Raw genomic sequence first — 14,934 nt, forward strand, 5'->3', positions numbered from 1 at the left:
TAACAGTGTTTTTCTTTGTTTCTGAAAAAATTTAGTGTTTGGTTTTATTTAACGTGAAAACTCTGACTAACCATCTAGTTACCCTATTGTAATCAGTAACAAAATGGTAAAAAAAGGGCAGGATAGCTGAAATTAGGGAAGATAAGAAGGATTTTAATGATAAATTTCAAACACTGTGGTTATGGAAGAACTAGATGTTAAACAGCTTTTCAGTTTCTATTATTATTTATTGTAGCTAAAATTGTATCCATGCATAATGTTAGGCAGGAAGTAAATAAATGTTTCTGAAGAACACAGAGCTGATAATCATTTGCCCTTTGAGAGTTTATTTTATTTTGCATCCTAAAAATAAAAGCTCTTCTTTTGTTTACAAAAGAAGTGAAGGGCAATCTCTTTAATATTTTTCTATAAGAAATATGTCCTGAACTACATACTATTTAAATATCAGTATTTCTAGGCTGTAAAATAAAATTAAAAAAAAAAAATAAAAATTGGAACATGTAACTTCATCTGTGGTTTATAAGACATCAAGTACATGTTTATTTAAAAGAAAGAAAGGGAAAAAGAAAAGAGCAAGTTTGTTGTGGCCTAAATGTTCCTTCATTCTCTCAGTTTGAAGCTACTACATAGAAACAATTAAATTTTAATTTTATTGGCTCTAAAGATGCTGCTGATTTGTAAAATCACTAGGAGGACTTTAATGGCATTCAAAAGTTAAGTAGAAGCAATTCTTAATATTTTTTTTCTTGATGTTTCAAACTAAGAGAACAATCCAGTTGCTCAGCAGAAAAAGATGCATTACCAACAAATGTTTTAGTAAGTTGGTAATAAGTTAAATCTATGACTGTTTTGTAAGACTTGCAGGAAGCTCCTGTGTGAAAACAAGGGCATACAAATACTACCAAGTATTCAGGCTGCTCCTCTGAACACCTTGGAGTTGAGAAGTGAGGTTTTTCACCACACAAAATACAGTAGACCAGGTTTTCTTTTGTTGTTGTTTTTCTTTCTTATTATATCACTTACCAGTATCTCATCTTTACTCATCTATCTGTGTTTGCACAAACTTTGAGAAGAGGGTGCTATCTTAAGACAATTATATGTCAGAGAGTACAGCTTGGAGGAAAATAGTCTATTTATCAGATGCTAATTTATGGTGATACCATTGTGAAAGCAACTTTGTTTGCCAGAAAGCATACCTGGGAAGCAATAGTGCATGTAATGGGTCTCAAAGATGCTATTCTTTTTTAAGGAAAGTAGCAAAATATGTGGAAAGCAGACTGTACAGTAAAAATACATCTGAATACTAAAAGGGAAGAATGACCAAGTAGCAGAATTTACAACAGAAGATCCATTTCTGTTGTAATAACATCCACAGCAGATTTTATCAGGAAGACCTGATCTGCAGTAACTCCTTACACAAATTAGCCTATGTCCCTGAAGACTCACTCTGATGGAGCTATTCATTGTCAAATCAAACAGAAGCCCAGGGCACGTAATTAGAAGTATCAAGGTATATTTTTACAGCATTGCATAGAAAACTTCGTCCTGTAAGTAATTCCAATTAATGTCACTGTAAATTAGTTCTAAATATAAATACTAAGATTTGAAAAATTCATCCTGTGTACCCAGAAGAACTGGCAGACATTTTTTGTTTGTGTCTGCTGTTCTTTTTATGATAAAAAATAATTTCCTCTATTTTATGCCATTTAAATTACAAGAGAAATTATTACTAGCATATTTGAAAATGATTGTTTTAGTACTGTGTAACATCTACTGTAATATGGCAAAGTACATCCTCAGGGTGAGTTGTAGAGGTATTTGTCTGGCCTGCATGTCAAAGCTGCATGTCAAGTAAGGTGCCATGAGTAGGCAGAACAGAACAAAGAGTGTTAGTCTTGCTTGCAAAATGTGAAATGAATATCTCATTAAGTTAAGAAAAAAGAAAAGAAAGAAAAGAGAAAGAAAGGAAAGAAAGAAAGAAAGAAAGAAAAGGAAGAAAGAAGAAAGAAAGAAGGAAAGAAGGAAAGAAGGAAAGAAGGAAAGAAGGAAAGAAGGAAAGAAGAAAGAAAGAAAGAAAGAAAGAAAGAAGAAAGAAAGAAAGAAAGAAAGAAAGAAAAGAAAGAAAGAAAGAAAGAAAGAAAGAAAGAAAGAAAGAAAGAAAGAAAGAAAGAAAGAAAGAAAGAAAGAAAAGAAAGAAAGAAAGAAAGAAAGAAAGAAAGAAAGAAAGAAAGAAAGAAAGAAAGAAAGAAAGAAAGAAAGAAAGAAAGAAAGAAAGAAGGAAGGAAGGAAGGAAGGAAGGGAGAGGAAGGAAGGAAGGAGGAAAGAAAGAAGAAAGAAAGAAAGAAAGAAGAAAGAAAGAAAGAAAGAAAGAAAGAAAGAAAGAAAGAAAGAAAGAAAGAAAGAAAGAAAGAAAGAAAGAAAGAAAGAAAGAAAGAAAGAAAGAAAGAAAGAAAGAAAGAAAGAAAGAAAGAAAGAAAGAAAGAAAGAAAGAAAGAAAGAAAAGAAAGAAAGAAAGAAAGAAAGAAAGAAAGAAAGAAAGAAAGAAGGAAAGAAGGAAAGAAGGAAAGAAGGAAAGAAGGAAAGAAGGAAAGAAAGGAAGAAAGAAAGAAAGAAAGAAAGAAAGAAAGAAAGAAAGAAAGAAAGAAAGAAAGAAAGAAAGAAAGAAAGAAAGAAAGAAAGAAAGAAAGAAAGAAAGAAAGAAAGAAAGAAAGAAAGAAAGAAAGAAAGAAAGAAAGAAAGAAAGAAAGAAAGAAAGAAAGAAAGAAAGAAAGAAAGAAAGAAAGAAAGAAGAAGAAGGAAAGAAGGAAAGAAGGAAAGAAAAGGAAAGAAAGAAGGAAAGAAAGAAGAAAGAAAGAAAGAAAGAAAGAAGAAAGAAAGAAAGAAAGAAAGAAAGAAAGAAAGAAAGAAAGAAAGAAAAGAAAGAAAGAAAGAAAGAAAGAAAGAAAGAAAGAAAAAAGAAAGAAAGAAAGAAAGAAAGAAAGAAAGAAAGAAAGAAAGAAAGAAAGAAAGAAAGAAAGAAAGAAAGAAAGAAAGAAAGAAAGAAAAGAAAGAAAGAAAGAAAGAAAGAAAGAAAGAAAGAAAGAAAGAAAGAAAGAAAGAAAGAAAGAAAGAAAGAAAGAAAGAAAGAAAGAAAGAAAGAAAGAAAGAAAGAAAAGAAAGAGAGATAGAGAGAGAGAGAAAAGAAGCTTTAAGAATCTGATTAATAGTCTTGCACAAAAATTTTTTAGACAGGATGAAAACTGAAAGCTCTGAAGAGCAAAGGAAAACATCAGCCTCTGTCTTGCTTAGGTTAAATCTGTCTGTCTGTCTCCAGTTTTATCTGTCTCCAGCTGTTTGCAAGAACAGATGAAAGAAAGCATTATTTTCTTCCTCTGCTACCATGTAGGCCTGGCCAACCTTCAAACACCACAGTTACAGTCACTTAAGTAAGGTTTGTTTATAGCAGTGATGCTTGCTCTCCAGCCTCACACTAACTCTTTATGGGCCTCTCCATGAAAGCTGGCACATTCCAGTGAAACAGGTATCTCTTGCCACAAGTTCTTGCATGTGCCCCTCTATGTGGCCAAGTTTGGACAGGGGAAAAACTCTCAAATTGAAATTTTTCTTAAATGCTTCATAGGCCCCACAGCCATTAGAGATTCCACTGTTTGCAATTGACTCCAATAACAAAACAAATGTCTGGCCTCTGCAGCTTTGCCCCTGCAGCCTGTGCAACCCCCTCCTCTCCTCAGGGCACAAGGCTGACAAGAGCCCCAGACAAGAATATTTTTATGGTAGAGGAGGTTGCCTCCTTCACATTATGTACCCTTCAGTGCCATGCAGCACTGTGCTAGGGAGAACTCTGTAGGGAAGTCTGCCATCTGCTCTAACACACTACCAGTGTAAAGCAATCATAGAATCACCAAGGCTGGAAAAGACCCACAGCATCACCCAGTTCAAACATCTACACATCACCAATAGTTCTAACTAAACCACATTCCTCAGCACAACATCCAAACGTTCCTTGAACACCTCCAAGGTCAGTGACTCCACCACCAATGGAAATAACCCACTTTGAACAGATTCCACCTAGTGCATCAAGGCTTCACGATGCAAGCCTGAAAACACAGCTTACTTCAACAAACAGTAGAAAAGTGTCACTGTTTAGCTCTTTAAGTATGTGATGATTATCTCTCAAGGTGACTTTTTTTCCCAGCAAGGAAAAATTAATTTCTACTATGCCTAAGAAGAGTTAGTGGTGCTCATATGTGCCAACAGCCTTCTGTCACCTGCAACTGTTTTAATAGAGCTTATTTTTTCCCGACAGCCAAAACAGAATCAGTCATTCCTTCCAGGGATTGGCTTGTGTTTGTTTAAATTGTCATATGTAAGACTGCTTAAGTTTTCCTTCACACATTTCATTTGTTGTCTTTCAGTGATTCAGCAGTGTTAGAAGGCTGACTGTCTGGATCAGTGCACCCACAATTTTCATGTGCATGAGCAAGTATAAAGCAACACTATATTTTGGTTTCTTTTTATTAGAAACGTGATGTAATACAGCCAACTGATGCACTGAGAGTTATGAGAATGAGAAAGCCCAAAGAAGATGGAGGAGGTGAGATATTATTACCAATCTGTTTGCTGACTCATTGCAAATGGTAATGTTAAAAGACACAAATCTGAATGACAAGCCACATCACTGTTTTAAAACATGGCTGTATTATTAGAGTGCATATGCTTATGAACCCTGATCCAGATTGAAATTTTGCTGTGCTAGGCACCGTATAAGCGCATAAGAAGAACACAATTCCCTAAGTAGCTGACAAAACCTAATGGATTACTTTCTTACTGCTATTAAAGTTCCTGTCACCACAGAGTCTGGCTCCAAACTACAAGGTAAAACCCTGAGTGTGCACGTGCCCCTGCTTTTTTCATGTTTTTATCATCCCTACTGGTTTTGCTGTTTTTTTTTTTTTCTCCACGCTGTTCCTAGACCCCAAAACTGGCAAATATATAATTCACCAGAAGATGGCATCATTAGAAGTTAATAATAAGAACTCAACTTTGCAGTCACAAGTGTGACACTGAATATAACACTAATGAATATTTTCCTGAGCCTCACAGTACTAGTAAAACATAATATATTGTACCCAACGTAAACCGGAGCAAATATTTTAATACAAGATATCTATTTTTTTTTTTTAATGCTGTCCTCAAAAGAGGAAGATACTCTTATCTACTTCTTCAGCTACAAATCCTACAGCTCCTTGTATTTATTAAGACTGCATATACTGTCAGCATGTAGCAAATACTGTTCATTTATCTAGTGTAGAATCAATGAGAGACAATTTTTCTCAGGCAATTAGGAGAAAGAAAATTTTGGCCGGTGAGAGGAAAATACAATTAGATAAAGATTATCAAAGAACTAAATATATGACTAGTGCCATATTTTCTCAAGTAGTTTTCTGGCCATTCCACTCACATATTAAAATAAAACTTGCAAAGAACAAATAAGTATGATCTGACCTACTGCAGGGAGAAGGAGTGATTCTTGTATCATTGTGCAAAGACTTACAGAAAGCAAAATAGTTATCTTTAATCTTATTGTTATATCAAAGGCACTCAGGAACCCTCTTGCTGTGTTAGGAGTATGAGAAAGACAAATTAAACCAGCCTTGCGTGCATGGGCTCTAAGGTGCTGAATACTAATTTTAAAGGAGTTTTATCAGATAGGCAGATGAAAAGAATTAACAGAGACTTGTTACATTTCAAGAGTACATGCTTTGCCTGGCTGCTAGCAACTCAAGTTTGATGGAGTACCAAGATATATATATTAAAAAGACCTGAAAATACTTGTTTTCAAAAATCATTATTTGGTATAGATGAAAATCTGGAACACTTTATATAATGAAGATAGAAAACAGATACCTTGATAATATCATTTAGGCACACTATAAATAAGTACATGATAATAGGTTAATTAAAATATTCAGCCTTACAGACTGATGCTAAAGAGAAAAATGTGTGAGTGCATGAAATAACATTCCCAAGAAATAAAGCAAACATCTGCAGCATTTAATAGTCTCATCAATGGAAACATAAAATAATAAGAAGGGATTTTTCAGCTGTAGTCAATTATTGCTATAGATGATTTTGTAGTTAATACAACTACATTTTGGTTGAAGGCTCTATGCTTCTTTGTAGATTGACTGACAGCACATTTTCTTGGAACTCTTCATCATCTGCACTTGCAATTTAGACAGAAGCAAAAATATGAGAATTCATTTATGATTATTATTATTTATAATTTTGTTCAATCTGTTTCAGTGTTACTATGCTAGAAAATAAACTCAAACTTCTTCAGTATAATTGTGACTACAGTGACCATAAACCTGGAAATCTATTCCATGAGATGGATCTGTAAAGGAAAGGCTGGTTTTCCCATAGTAAACTATGAACAAACAGTTAGAGCAACTTTTCTGTTCGTTAGTGAGGTTTAAGAGCACTGAGATAAGTACATAGGTTTCTCTGAAAGTTATGACTCTTATTTATTTCCATTGAAATTATAATACATCCTAGAAGTGCAATATCACTATTTAATAGAGCAAATTCTCAGCTACAACATCACCACCAGTAGCTTTGCACTTTTGCCAGTGATGAACAGTTTCATTGCTCCTGTTACCCTATCACAGCATCTCTGGTAGGAAAATATTGCCCATGCAGTTATTTTTCAGGTTCTTTTTCATTGGTTTGAATAGAGGGAAGATCAAAAGTGCCAAATCCAGACTACACAGTGGATGTAGTCTGACAGTCCAGTCTGACATTCCAGGTTGACAGTGTCCTCTACAATCTTCAAATAGGTGAGGGGCCTGGCCATATCATGTTACAGAAGTTGTCTTCTTCTCTGACCAGTCTTCGGAATTTTGAACTTTCAGCTTAGTCAGTGTCACAACATAGCAGTCAGGAGATTTTGTTCAAGTTCCAGAAAACTCACAAGGATTACCCCTCTCCTATCCTAAAAAACAGTTTATCTACTTTCATCTACCGACTGAGGGCTACATCCTGAACTTTTTATTTCATGACATTTCATATTGCCACTCCATGGATTGCTGTTTCGACTGCAGCTTGTAGTGATGACACAAGGAATCTAGGAAACTGTCATCTTCAGCTTCATATTTGTTCTTTAGGTCCTGACCATATGGAGTATGTACCTGTTTGGGCATTTTTGGAACCCATCTGTTTCCCAACTGGCTATGTGATACTGAAACATTGCCATCATAATTTCCAATTCAAGGAAGCTGATATTCAGCAGCTTACGCCAATTTCTCATCACCTGAGTGGGAAATAAGTGTTTCCTGATGTTCAGATGGAATGTCTTGTGTTCTACTTTGTATCAATTTATTCCTGTCCTGGCACTGCGCACCATTGACATGAGCCTGGTTCATTTCTCTTTGCAAGCTCCCTTCAGTTTTTTATCATAGAATCATAGAAACATAGACCTTCAAGATCAAGTTCAACTTCAACCTAACCAAATTATCCAAACTCTAACAACCCACCCCTAAATCATGTCTCTGAGCATCATATCCAGATGGTTTTTTAACATATTCAGGGATGGTGACTCAACCACCACCCTAGGGAGACTATTCCAGTGTAACAACCCTTTAAGTGAAGAAAGTATCTCATGTACCTCTTCATCCTGGTTGAATGGCCTGTAGCCTTATTGTCCTTCCACTTGATTCTGACACTAATCTCTCTACCCTATCATCAACATCATTATTTTTCAGACATTTACATTCTTTCTTAACATAGGCAGCCTCACCACTGCCTTTCTTGCCCTGCCTATCTCTTTTGAAAAGTCATTAGTGACATGCATAATCAAACCCTATAACCCCTATATAAGGTTATAAAGCAGGTATTTATATTATTGTGCCAGGTGTGAGGGGGATAGCTCCTCCTAACTCACAGACTAAAACAGCTATTGATTTTGCTTATTTATCACACAAAATAATACATACACAAAGGATTACACAAAAGGTGGGTTGAGCTTGCTTAAACAGTTTCAAGAACTCATCATAATATTCCAGTTAGTTCAGGGAATTATATTCCACCTCTATGCATGTGCGTGCTATATGGGCAGACATTTTCTCCAAGCCTTCCAAGCAAAGGCTTCCTGGTGTACTTTTCACCCTAGTAAATCACTAACTGCAAACCCAGATCTAACCAGCTAGGTTCCTGTCCTTTTTTTTCAAAACATGTGTGCATCTGCACTCCTTCCGCTGTTAAGGGGGTCTGTTTTACTTGACAGAGATGTGTGTCCTGGCAACATTAAAAGAATCACATTTAAGCAGCCATCAGTCACAGCACTCCAACTGTGTGAGTCATCCCACCGGGTTTCTATAATGACAAATGTGTCATAGTTTTCTGATCACACAATGGCCTCCAGCTCCTTCTGTTTGTTACTCGTGCTGGGTGCATTACCATGATGCTCAATAAGCCCTCATAGAATGGCTTAGGTTGGAAGGCACCTTAAAGATCTTCTAGTACCAACCCCCTGCCATGGGCTGGTTGCCTTCACCAGATAAGGATGCCCAGAGCCACATCTAGACCAGCCTCAGGCACCTCCAGGTGCAGCACTCATAGCTCTCTAGGCAGCCTGTGTCAGTGCCTCACTGACCACTGAGATTCTTGATGAGCCTCCTGTTCTCCTGGCTGAGCAGTCCCAGCTCTCTCAGTCTGTCCCCATAGGAGAAGCACTTCAGCCCTTAATCCTATTGGTGACCCTTCACTGAGCTCACTTCAAAATCTCCAGCACTCTCATGAACTGTACACAGATCTCCAGGTGCACTCTCACCAATGCTGAGTAGAGGGGAAGAATCACCCCTTTTGACCTGCTCATAATAGTTTTCCCTGTGCACCCAAGAATACCACTGGTCTTAGTGACAAGAGCACACTGCTTTCTCATGTTCATTTTACTGTCCTCCAGTAGCCCCAGGCTCTCTTCTGCAAAGCTGGATGGCCCCCAGCTTATCCTGGTACAGGAGGTTCTTCCTTCCCAGGTGTAGGATGTTGCAGTACACTTTTAATTGTTAGTTCACCTCTCTGGCCTGACACAGTCCTTCTAGATGGCAACATGACCCTCCGATGAATTGGCTATTTCCCCCATTTTTGTGTCATTTGCAGATTTCCCAATGTGCACTCTACCCCATCAGCTAGATTGTCAATTAAATGTTACAGGACTGAACCCAATATTAACACTTGGGGTACTGCAGCTATTGTGTGGTCAGAAGGTATAAGACATTTGACTCAAACTAGGATTAGATTCTTCATCCATTGAGGGTTAACTATTCCAGTGTTCTGTCACCCTTAAAATAAAAGAGCTTTTAAAAGAAAAAAAAAATTGTATGAAACTTCCTGTGTTCTATCTTGTGCCTGTTGTCCCTTGAACTGTCACCGGACAACAATGAAAAGAGTCCTTTCCACTCAACTCCTGTCCTTACATATTTATAAGCATTGCTAAGATCTCCCCTCAGTCTTTTCTTCTTCAGGCTGAACAGTTCCAAGTCTCCCAGACTTTCCTCATACAACAGATGCTCTAAGCTCTTAATCATCTGTGTAGCCCTCTGTGACTCTAGAAGTTCTCTGTCAGTAATACATATGTGGCTTCACCAGGGCAGAGCTGAGGGGGAGGATCACCTTCCTTGATCAGCAGATCAAGACTGCTCTTTTTAATGCACCACAGAATACCACTGGCCTTCTTGGCCACAGGTTCAACATTATTGTTAGATTGGGATCATCCAGACTGCCAAATTAGTAAATTGAGTAATAAATGGCTGCTGACTCATTTTATTTGTCAGACATGTTGTCGGCCCAAGTCCTGGTGGCTTTCCCCCACATCTGGACTGGAATCCAAACATCAAGACTTTATCTCCACTATGCAGACAGCAAGGTGCAGAGTAATATTCGAAAGGGGAAACAGATGCAGGTCAGGAGAAGGTCCTTTTATGATCACCATTCAGATCTTTCTACTAACACTTCTGTATACACACCAACTAGGAAAGGAGCCAAGATGGTAGTCCAGGGTGCAGAGTTCAAAAGAGCCTGGGAATGTTCTTTGAAGCCATTCCTACACACTGATTTGGTTTTGAAGAATCTTCAGAGCATGTTGATCTTGTATTCAAATTTCTGCAAGAAGTTTTAAGTACCTGCTCACCTAAGGTTATTTTCTGGATAATTCAACTCCAGAACAACTTCAGCATAGGACAAACTGATTCTAAAGGAATTTTACCTTCAAGCTTAAGGCATCACATCATCCATGTTATGAAGATTTTTCTACTTGCAAGGGATATAATGGTACCTCATACTAGTCTTACTGTTCTTTTTTGACACATTAAACATTTTAAAATTTCATCAGCAATTTATGTGCAAAAAAAAAAACAGGTAAGAAAATAATTTATTTTGCTCCTTTTCAGAAAAATGTTCTTTGCTAATACAATGTTTTATTTACAGTTTTTATTCCACTTGAAATCACAGTGATCTTCTTTCAAGAATTACAGGCAAAACTCTTAAATGTAATATTAGCATTTAAATCTGTATTCAGAAAATGATCCAAATGGTCTGATTGGCCAAGGCATTCACAATTGAAGTACATTCATCTAAACTAATCTGTAATAGGAAAGGAAACAGTGGAATATTTCTATTTATTTTTATCTTCCTTAAAATTTGGATGTTTCATTGATCTGTGACTCCAAACAGTTGATGTATCAGATCTTGCAACTAAAGGAGCTCTGCAGCTTTCAGGATGCCTATGTCTGCTACTGCATAATGGCCCAGTCCACTCACAGTTCTCTTGTAAATGTGTGATCATAATCTGTCATGACTTAAATTTTAGTTAACATGTCTGATACTTCTGTAATCTTGCCAGCGATCTTTGCTCACTGAGGACTGTTTTCGTCAGAGGCTTTTTAATGACAGTTTCTAAGAGCTAATGATCAGTTTGGGTCACAAGTGTTTACAAGAAACATGCTGGTGACAATCTTTAACGTCCAACACTTCTTTACATTACCAGATTGAGTGCAAGAGTTAAAATCAGATTTCTCTTCAGGAAGAGGTAAATTGGCCCTCAGATCTCACATTCATGTTCCTTGAGGTCTCAGGTCCAGCCTAAATAGCGAGGATTGCCTTTCTAATGCTAACTGGTGCAGTCTTAACAGAAGCCAAGAAACAAAACACAATGCATTTCTCAGTTTGGTTAACTGGTCACAGTGAATCAGTGTAGGACAGCACAGATATGCCCCGAGGCAGTAATTCAACCAGAGCCTTTTCTGCTTTCTTTTTTCCTCTACCGTAGAAGGAAGTGAATAGATATACTTATATCTAAGTATTTTAATTAAGCTAAATTAGTTTTAATTAAGCTAGAGTGAAAGATAGAACATCCCTGTGTTACTTTACATTGGGACTCCAAAAACAGATTTATTCAAGATTGTTAGCTTTAATTTTTTATAAAGCAAGAATGATTCCTTAGGGGCCTTAACTATCCTTCTTCCTATCTTACCTTCCCCAAAAAGTTTTGCAAACTCACCCAAAGATGATTTGGAGAAATATTTGAGTATCTTTAAAGAAAGTAATGAAGTAATATTTTTCTCTGTCATAGATGTGGAGGTGTTGGATTCACGTTCTGATTAATACAAAAAGAAAATAAACAGACATTGAATTCATATATCATAGTATCATAGTCTCGTGCGGGTTGGAAGGGACTCTTAGAGATCATCAAATCCAATCCCCGGGATTCGAGCCTCCGTGTAGCAGAGCGGCACTTCTACCACTTGCGCCACAGGGGGGATTCGAACTCCGGGCCCCAGTGTTGCAAGGCGGCGTCCTTAACCACTGCGCCACCGGGGCACAGTATGCCACCTTCTCCCTCCAGTTTGCTGTGATTGAAATACCTGACATTATCTCCAGGAAATTAATGATAAGAACAAAGTTCTTGTAGGCATCTTGAATTTTCTTGAAGCAAACTTGAAGTCTCCAGCATTCCCAATTCATCCCATTTAGTTTCACCTAACTGAAGCTATAAAAATTTGGCTAGCTAAGAAGCATAATGCAGCTTCATATGTATGAAAAAATGCAGAAGACTGCATCATTCCACCAATATCCTATTAACTCTCTATGAATAAAACATTAGGGAGGGTAGAACAGCCTCATCCCTAGCTCAAAGAGTGTGTGCACTAAAGCATACTCTGCATTGGTTGATTTTAACGTAACTTCAAAACCCTCTTTCCTCTGCTCATTAATATGACGCCTGAGGGTGTCTGGAGCAATTGAGTCCCTAACTCTGATACCATAGTAAAATGTAAGAACATCCAGGCCAGATTTGCAGGCAAATTCAACTCATCATCATAGAAACATTTTTGGACAAGTTCCTGAGGAAGTTCATTTGATGTGGACTAGTTTCAAATACATGAAAATGCCAAGAGAGAGCAGTGACACCAGCAGTCTTTTTCTTTCTTTGTAGCACTCTTGTAGTTGAAGAAGCCAAGGTATAGCTCCATGAGAAAGCATCTGAGTAACACCTCCACTGGGTAAATTTCAGCCTGAAATGAAAATGAAATTTAAACTGCTTGAAACCTATATTTCTGGAAAAGCAGAATCACAAAAAAGTTTCAAGCATGCAACTAGCAGAATTACTAAAAAGTGTTAGTAGATCTTATCTTACATAAGCAGAGCACCATATAATCTTGAAGGTCTTTTCTAATCTAAATGATTCTATATCTATTTTTACTCATCTATGTCATAAAAACAATAAACAACTGCAAATAAACACTAACCGACCTCCGTAAGTGTTTTGTATGTCATCATTCAGGGATGTTTCATTTGACCAATAAAATGTGTAAGTTCTTCATTCTGCTGTTTTACTGTCTTTGAGATGATCCTAAAATAGGTATTATAGAGAAAATAACTGTGTGTCATAGGCATGGATGACATGATTCCTGCAGTGGTGTTCTTGTGTGCAAACTCCAACCCCAACCTAATCCTCTTTTTTTTTTTTTTGTTATTTTAACAGAACCTGCTTCTTCCTCACTACCCAACATGGTACAGTGTATGTTTTAAAATTTTACTTCACTGGAGTTCATTTTTTCTAACATCAGAGAAAAGAGCATGAGAAGTTCATGAATTCAAATGTTCTTGTAGATTTTTTATAAAGCCTTCACTTTTTTCTTCTTCTTCAGCACAGGATCTTAAAAGCACATAGACAGTGAAGGAGCCATGTCAACAAATTAGGGCCAAATTGTACTGCATTTACTAATGAAAGTGTAATGGAAGAGTTTTCTTCCACCTTACCCACACAATCCAAGTGTACAATCAGAACACAGAGGAAGAATTTGATCACTACAGAAAATTTACATGCCGGGTGCTCCAAAGTTTTGCTCGTTGTCAGTCATTTTGCAGACACTTCTGAGGTCTCTGCGAATGTCATTAAGCAGGTGCTTGTAAGTACTTTTGCAGACTAGAGGGATATACTGACATAATGCAGGTTACAGCAAACAGGACTGACAAAGTTTGTTCTTGAAGAAAACATAGATGGAGGTGTGCCTGAGAATTTCTTAAATAATTCTTTCACTGCATAAAATTGTGCTTGACAGTTGCAAAGTTTCTGAAAGTAAAGTATATCTTTTCAGCCACCTCTCACACAGTTGCTTCTTCAGATGTGGATAGCCTGGCAGAGCACTTGTGCTGTTCACAATTTGTACATGCTGAATGTTTATTTATTTTGCATAAAGTACCACTATGAGTGCAAAAATCTATTTATTGTTCACTGTAAATTCAATAAGCAGTGTGCATCATGTAAGATATATCAAATCTGCTGCAGTTGACCTAACTGTGTATGATGTTGATTACAACTTGGCCATGCTTTACTCGAAATGTCTGATCTGCACAAATGCTGAAATATCAATATAGCTGATGAAGACTCGACACAGAAGTCACTTCCTGAATGTAAGATGTTTGTAAATGTTTAGGAATTGCCCACATTATAACATTCAACACAAAGTTCTAATTTATAATACACTGTGAAGTTACTGAAGCTGTAAGTTGCGTGGCAAGGAAGAAATTATGGGCTCTGCAGCACAATGGTGGTTAACATTACTGTTGTATTCAGTCAGGACCCACACCTGACTTTGCAATAGTGTAATATTTTAATATTAACCAAGTAGATTTTATTTACCTGGGGTTTCCAAAATCATACAGAGTCTAATCTAGTTTTTTAAAAAAGAAAAATATAACAACACAAAACAAAACAAAAACACATCAACTTTACTTGCGATACGTTTGTCTTCAACACAATACATGTACCTGGAAATAAAATCACTGAGATGGTGGACACTGTTTTTATCATATATTCAGACAAGTGAGCTAATTTCTGTGGTTTCACATGTTACAAGGTGATAAAACATGCTGAAGAAAGTTCTTACTTTAAAATTTTTGACAGGTTAAACAAACTGACCAATGCTTAGTATAAAATGGAATTCTCCCTTACAGAAAAAAAAATAAAAATATAAAAAACTGCAGCTGTCACTTTTTTTCTGCTGTAAAGCAGACTGCAGAAAATAATAATAATAATAATAAAGTGAATATGCATTACAGAAGGTGTCTGTCTCATAGCTTCTTTTTCTGCTTGGTGTCTGAAAAATGACACAGGAAGGTTAAAATAATCAGCCATGTTATAAACACTACTAAAGCCATTGGTCACATACGGCATATTACCAGTGTAGATGGATTTAATGAAAACTGAGATCAGCTCATACATCTGTCATCAACAAAATGTACAAAATATTTTCCTCAGAAAATGAAATGAAATTATGTAAGTGCTCATGTCTAATAGAGTTCTAATAGCTTCAAATGATAAAACTAGTCCTGGTTTAATGAATTTTGTCAGATAATGTTAACCGATGACCATGA

General features: G+C 36.6%; 1 long non-coding RNA gene across 2 annotated transcripts in view; it reads right to left on the reverse strand.

The window, feature by feature from the left end:
• Positions 1 to 10,455: 10,455 nt before the first annotated feature.
• LOC146753908 (uncharacterized) overlaps positions 10,456 to 14,934 on the reverse strand; it is a 128,097-nt gene continuing 123,618 nt past the window's right edge. Inside the window, exons 1-2 of one of the 2 annotated variants that reach the window (XR_014939450.1) lie at positions 12,808 to 12,907; positions 10,456 to 12,569 (exon numbers count right to left, since the gene is read on the reverse strand). This is a non-coding gene — a long non-coding RNA (uncharacterized LOC146753908). Of the gene's footprint in view, positions 12,570 to 12,807; positions 12,908 to 14,934 lie in introns of those variants that run through there. The other variant, XR_014939449.1, reaches the window with a different exon arrangement.

The sequence above is a fragment of the Coturnix japonica genome, chromosome Z, assembly GCF_054131305.1.
Source record: "Coturnix japonica strain WE chromosome Z, WE-NBRP24, whole genome shotgun sequence".
Lineage (NCBI taxonomy): Eukaryota > Metazoa > Chordata > Aves > Galliformes > Phasianidae > Coturnix > Coturnix japonica.